This window comes from Dendropsophus ebraccatus, chromosome 1 (genome assembly GCF_027789765.1).
Source record: "Dendropsophus ebraccatus isolate aDenEbr1 chromosome 1, aDenEbr1.pat, whole genome shotgun sequence".
NCBI lineage: Eukaryota > Metazoa > Chordata > Amphibia > Anura > Hylidae > Dendropsophus > Dendropsophus ebraccatus.
This window is the reverse complement of record NC_091454.1, coordinates 16,745,666-16,753,065: the sequence shown is the minus strand read 5'-3', so window position 1 is coordinate 16,753,065 and position 7,400 is coordinate 16,745,666.

The following is a 7,400-nucleotide window of genomic DNA, read 5'->3' as shown; positions in this document are numbered from 1 at the left end:
ATCTGATTGGTTATTAGGGGCAACTGAGCCAGTTTCACTTTACACCATGTTTGATAAATGTCCCCCTTCATAACTCTATTACACATACTGTCCACCTAGTTTTGGACCACCCTGTAAATAAATATTTATTACTTTTTTTTTTAGTCCCTATAGGAGACATCTATGAGCAACTGCTTGATTGCTTATAAGGATCAATGTAATACTATAGTATTGCATAGATCCATCAGATCAGCACTTTTTTGTAGACCAGTACAGTACAGGCCCCAGGCTGCTATGACAATAGATCATGTTGTGGGAAGCCGATCCTTCCCACTATACCACCAACAATCTATATATATGTGGTGGTGCGCTGGTGCTGGAGGTAGTACACCCCCGGTGTGGAGGCGACACGGCCGGTTACTTGTCAGATGGTAAAGCGTGACGCCTCTATGGTGGTTGGCCGAGATATAGCCGGGCCCAGTGATGTTGTGTCGTGACGCCAGTGCCGGTTGGGCACACAGGTATGGTGGCACACCTGCTTTAGTTTAAAGGGCCGGTTGCACCTTGGTTCCCCTGTGGACAGTGACCTGCCGGGTTGTTGCAGGGTCCCTTGGGCTGTTGTCACGGTGGTCCGGAGTGGAATAGTGACCCACCCAGACTATTGGCACTGCCATCCACAGAAAGGAGAGATGACCCAAGGAGTGTGTGTGTACTGTGTTGGTGTTCGATGAGGAATCACAGAGTGATTTTATCATAAATAAAATCTGGTTTACTCTGAAGATACTTGTATGCAGCAGGTGATACAAATAGAAGAATACTTGAGAGAGACTACTTGTACTTGTGTTTTGATTCTTTGATCTTCGCACCACCTATTGCCCTACCAGTGTTGGGGGACCCGTCCTAGTGGGTGACACAAGCCCCAGACCTTGTTACCTGGGATGAGCGGAATGCTGAGGGTTCCCTGCTTACACCCGTGCTGTGAGATAGAGTTCATAGGCTTCTAGCAACTTTGCTCTATCCGGATCAGTTCAAACTTTCTTTCCTCAGTCCCCTACTCTTTGGTAATGCATTGAATGTATGCTACCATAAAGTTTGTTTATGCTACACAAGGTTTGTTTGCTGTCTGTTACCATAGAGATGCATTGATCTGCATAGAACACGGACCCAAAACTAAACTGAGCAAAGACAGGAGATGTGATATAGAAGCTGCAACCCTGGTGAGCTCCTTCCTTCTCTTCCTGCATTGGCCACTATAGTAGGACCTGTCATCACGCCCCCTGGAAGTAAGTCACGATTATTATTCCCCCTGAAATCAACACCAAACCAATGTATATGCCCAGTAACTAATTCTAGGATAAAAGAGGAGAGTGCCCCATTCATGGTACTAAATCCTAGCCTGTTTATTTCATCATTGCAATTCTTCATTCCACCAGTGGTGGCACTGCTTGGAAATTAAACACTTGCTGCAGATGTTCAAATACCATGCAGTGCCACCACTGGTGGAATGAAGAATTGCAATGATGAAATCCTTGGGCTCCTGCACAGATTGCAGTTGATCTCAGTATTGGAGGTTGAGTAAATGAGGAAATAAGGAAACAATTACTTACTTACAGCTAATTCTTGAATATACAGGGAAAGTGCTTATTGGGATATGCTTGATGTGGGCCACTCACTTCCCTATGGGGCGATCTGACCAATCTGCAAAAACAGACTGACATTTTTTTCCCCAGGCCCCAATGCATAATGCAGCAGACTTACCAGTCAGGAACTGGGGAGAGCTGGATGAACAGCCTAAGCAATGGCTATCCTCCTAGGGATTCATAGACTATGGCATATGTGCTGACTGTACACATGTCGGAATGCAATGGGATATTTGTGTTATTTCCAGACAGACAAAACACGCCATTCCTATTTGTCGTTTTAATTAACTGTACACGGCTTTACACAGATTTTTTTTTTTATTTCTAGCTGCGGGCGCTCGCTGACTCATTCATACTGTCCTGGCGCCAAATGCACTCAACCAGTATTGCTGGAAACCTATTTAGGTTTACTAATCCTGCCAATGAAACACAATCAGAACATGTGGAGACCTTTCCACTTATTACAAAAAAAGAAAAAAAAATCAGCAGGAGGTAATTGAGGGCAGACATGTTTTCGTTAGAATCTGAAGGGTGTACAGTTCTGGCTTTCCAGTGTACAGGGTGTACAGTTCTGGATTCCAACAAAATTATGTTAGTTTGCAAATGTCCACTTTACAGTGTCTGCAGATGTAGTACTGTACACATAACTAATAGCGCTATACAGTACAAATAAATAAACATGTCAATATTTAAGTAGCACAAATATACAATGCTGCCATACAATACATCATATAATACAATACATACAATACAGTGTCTGCAGATGTAGTACTGTACACATAAATAATACCACTCTACGGTACAAAAAAATAAGTTTATAAATATGTTAATAACAGAAATATGTAATGCTGCCATACAGTACATATAAATAATACCACTATATGGCACAAATAAATAAGTATATAAATAAGTAAATAACAGAAATATATAATGTTGCCATACAGTACAGATAAACAATACCGCTACACAGTAAAAATAAATAGGTATATAAATATGTAAATAACAGAAATATATAATGCTGCTATACAGTACATATAAACAATACCGCTATACGGTACAAATAAATAAGTATATAAATATGTAAATAAGTAAAAATTACGCTGCCAAACCATACATATAATATTACTATCCAGTACAATTAAATAAATAAATAGATAAATATGTAAACAACAGAATTATATGATGCTGCCATACAGTACAAATAAATAAATAAATAAACATGTAAATATCTAAATAACACAAATATACAATGCTGCCATATAATACTATCATCCAGTACAAATAAATAAATAAACATATAAATGACATAAATCTATAACGCTATTATACAATGCATATAAACAATACCACAATATGGTACAAATAAATAATTATATAAATATGTAACTATCAAAAACATATAATACTGCCATTCAATACGTATAAATAATACTAATATACTGTACTAATAAACATATATGTAAATAACAGAAATATATAATGATGCCATACAGTACATACAATACTATTATCCAGTACAAATAAATAAACATATAAATAACAGAAATCTATTACGCTACCATACAATGCATATAAACAATACCACAATACAGTACAAAAAAATAATTATATAAATATGTCAATATCAAAAACATATAATACTGCCATTCAAGACTTATGAATACCACTATACAGTACAAATAAATAAACATACAATTATGTAAATAACAAAAAATATAAAATGCTGCCATACAGTACATATAATTACTACTACTCTACGGTACAAGTAAATAAATAAATATATATATAATAAATTGTTATTGCTATTGTATAATATGAATATGGCGATAAATGGAAAGCAATTAATACAAATGGGTAGAGAACAGGTAATATACCGCCTAAATGTAAACTTCCTCAAGAGCGGTGTACTGTGCTTTCAAAGTCTGGAGCGTGTTCTTCCGTCCTGGATGTGGTGTCTATGTATACAAGTTTTGTCCCATGTACTTTATGACGACACTACTAAACACTACGGGAGTCTCAAGAGAGTCACAAGACCACTTAACGCATTTCAGCGATACTACCGTATGCTGAAGTGTTCCGAGCTGTTGCTCAGTATTGAGTAGAAACCCCCTCCTGCAATTTGAGCTAGTTCAGCCATGAGACTTCTTGGGAGTGATGTAACAAGTTCTTCACACGTGGATTTGGGGATCCTCTGCCATTCTTCCTGGCAGATCCTCTCCAGTTCCCTCAGGTTGGATGGTGAACCTTGGTGGAACCAGTTGGGTTTAGGTCAGGGCTCTGGCTGGGCCGGTCAGGAATGGTCACAGAGTTGTTGTGGAGACACTGCTCTGTTATTTTAGCTGTGTACTTTGGGTCATTGACTTGTTGGAAGGTGAAACCAGTTTGAGGTCCAGAGCACTCTGAAAGAGGTTTTCATCCAGGATATCTCTGGGTGCTGGGTGATGAGGTCTAGGTGCTGGGTGATGAGGTCTGGGTGCTGGGTGATAAGGTCTGGGTGCTGGGTGATGAGGTCTGGGTGCTGGGTGATGAGGTCTCAGTGCTGGGTGATGAGGTCTGGGTGCTGGGTGATGAGGTCTGGGTGCTGGGTGATGAGGTCTGGGTGCTGGGTGATGAGGTCTGTGCTGAGTGATGAGGTCTCAGTGCTGGGTGATGAGGTCTGGGTGCTGGGTGAGGAGGTCTGGGTGCTGGGTGATGAGGTCTTTGTGCTGGGTGATGAGGTCTCAGTGTTGGGTGATGAGGTCTGGGTGCTGGGTGATGAGGTCTAGGTGCTAAGTGATGAGGTCTGGGTGCTGGGTGATGAGGTCTAGGTGCTGGGTAATGAGGTCTTAGTTTTGGGTGATGAGGTCTTTGTGATGGGTGATGAGGTCTAGGTGCTGGGTGATAAGGTCTGGGTGCTGGGTGATGAGGTCTTAGTGCTGGGTGATGAGGTCTGGGTGCTGGGTGATGAGGTCTGGGTGCTGGGTGATGAGGTCTGGGTGCTGGGTGATGAGGTCTGGGTGCTGGGTGATGAGGTCTCAGTGCTGGGTCATGAGGTCTGGGTGCCGGGTGATGAGGTCTGGGTGCTGGGTGATGAGGTCTTTGTGCTGGGAGATGAGGTCTCAGTGCTGGGTGATGAGGCCTTATTACTGGGTGATGAGGTCTCAGTGCTGGGTGATGAGGTCTGGGTGCTGGGTGATGAGGTCTGGGTGATGGGTGATGAGGTCCGTGTGCTGGGTGATGAGGTCCGTGTGCTGGGTGATGAGGTCTGGGTGATGGGTGATGAGGTCCGTGTGCTGGGTGATGAGGTCCGTGTGCTGGGTGATGAGGTCCGTGTGCTGGGTGATGAGGTCTGGGTGATGGGTGATGAGGTCCGTGTGCTGGGTGATGAGGTCCGTGTGCTGGGTGATGAGGTCCGTGTGCTGGGTGATATGGTCTGTGTGCTGGGTGATATGGTTGGTGTGCTGGGTGATGAGGTCTGGGTAATGGGTGATGAGGTCTGGATGCTAGGTGATATGGTCTCAGTGCTGGGTGATATGGTCTGTGTGCTGAGGTCCAGGAATGGCTGTGGATAGAAATTAGGGATGGTCCGAACCGAGTAATGATTCCCGCTGTCTGCCCTCTCCGTGGAGCGGGCAGATACAGCGGGAGGACCGCCTGGAAAACTGGGATACAGCCATAGCCATAGGCTGTATCACAGTTTTCCAGGCGGTCCTCCCGCTGTATCCGCCCGTTCCACGGAGAGGGCAGACAGCGGGAATCTGATGCCGAGCGTTCGGGTTCATACGAACCTGAACCTCGGCAGGTTCGGACCATCCCTAATAGAAATGCTTTGTGTCCAATCAGGAGTCTCTGACGGTCCGCGCTGTGAGCTTTCAGTAGGTTTCCTCCGGGTCTTACCTTTCTCTGGATCAACACACAAAGGTTATGGCTTAAACTTGATTTAGCGTTCTCTTTTTTCAACTATGTAGTTTGCTGATCTGATCAGGTTTTGAGTACACCTCACATGCGCTGCTTATGGGCGGTTCAGGCTCTTCAGGGGTGTGGCCTATATATTCGGGGGTGGGGCATATGTCTTAAAACTTCCCCCTGAAGTCACATCACAACTTCATTTCCAGAGGTGTGACTGAATTCTGCAGCTTGTGTGGTAGATTTTCTGCCCCTTTAAGGACCAGACCTCGAGTGACACATAACTGGGCCGAGTCCCAGTTTGAGCGTGTTGTGTATACTCCTCCCAGATGTCCTCTCAGGTCATGCCCCCTCCTACCCAGAGCCTAATTTTTCCTTCTGATTAAACCCAGTTGCCAGCTGCAGACCAGTGACTCTGTCTTCCTATGTTTTTTTGGCATTAGACAGTGGTAAACCACATAGTCCAGATGGACACTATTCTAGGTTAGCTGTATACTTAATGAGGAGACAATATGAGTCACAGTGGAGGAAGTAAGCGGATCGGAGCCGCGGGACGCCCACGCACATAGACCTGCAAACAATCAGTTTAAAGTTGCACAAGGCTGGTAACTTAACCCGCTCCTCTGCTGCATCGCTGGCAAAATCATGGTATGGTGCCACCATATCCGCACCATAGCAAGGAGGGCTATGTAGTTATTTCCACCATTGCCATAAGAGAGTTGTCATATATGAAGAGGCTTTCCTCCTTGCTCTCTAGTGCCATCTATTTGGGGCTTGGACCCTTTAAGAGTCTTGGAACATGACTGGGAATATAGGTTCTTAAAGGGGATTGAATGAGAAGAGAATAAAGGTTCTGTATGATGTTCCATGATTATGGCTCCCCAGATCATCACACCAGCAGGGGACAGTGTGTCGTTCCCAGATCATCACACCAGCAGGGGACAGTGTGTCGTCCCCAGATCATTACACCAGCAGGGGGCAGTGTGTCCTCCCCAGATCATCACACCAGCAGAGGGCAGTGTTTGCTCCCCACATTATTACACCAGCAGGGGGCAGTGTGTCCTCCCCAGATCATCACACCAGCAGAGGGCAGTGTTTGCTCCCCACATTATTACACCAGCACGGGGCAGTGTGTCCTCCCCAGATCATCACACCAGCAGAGGGCAGTGTTTGCTCCCCACATCATCACACCAGCAGAGGGCAGTGTATTTTCCTTAGATCATCACACCAGCAAGGGGCACTGTGTCCTCCCCCACATCATCACACCAACAGGGGGCAGTGTCCTCCCCCCACATCATCACAACAGCAGGGGGCAGTGTGTCCTCCCCACATCATCACACCAGCATGGGTCAATGTGTCCTCCCCACATCATCACACCAGCGGGTAGCAGTGTGCCTTTCACATCATCACACCAGCAGGGGTTAATGTGTCCTCCCCACATCATCACACCAGTAGAGAGCACTGTGCCCTTCACATTATCACACCAGTAGGTGGCAGTGTGCCCTCCTTATATCATCACACCAGCAGGGGGCAGTATTTCCTCCACATCTACACACCAGAGGGGCAGTCCCTCCTACACATTATCACACCAGTAGGGGCAGTGTGTCCTCCTACATCATCACACCAGCAGGGAGCAGTATGTCCTCATAATATCATCACACCAGCAGGGGGCCGAATTTCCTCCACATCTTCATACCAGCAGGGGCAGTGTGTCTTCCTCATATCATCACAGCAGCAGGGGGGCAATATTTCCTCCACATCATCACACCAGCAGGGGGCAGTGCACTATAAGCTCCCCTTTTCTTCAAACTATTGTTTCACATACTTTAGCACTGAAGGGGGAGGAAAAAAAGTCAACTTTTATAATATTTTAGAATATTAAGTGTACAAGCATCA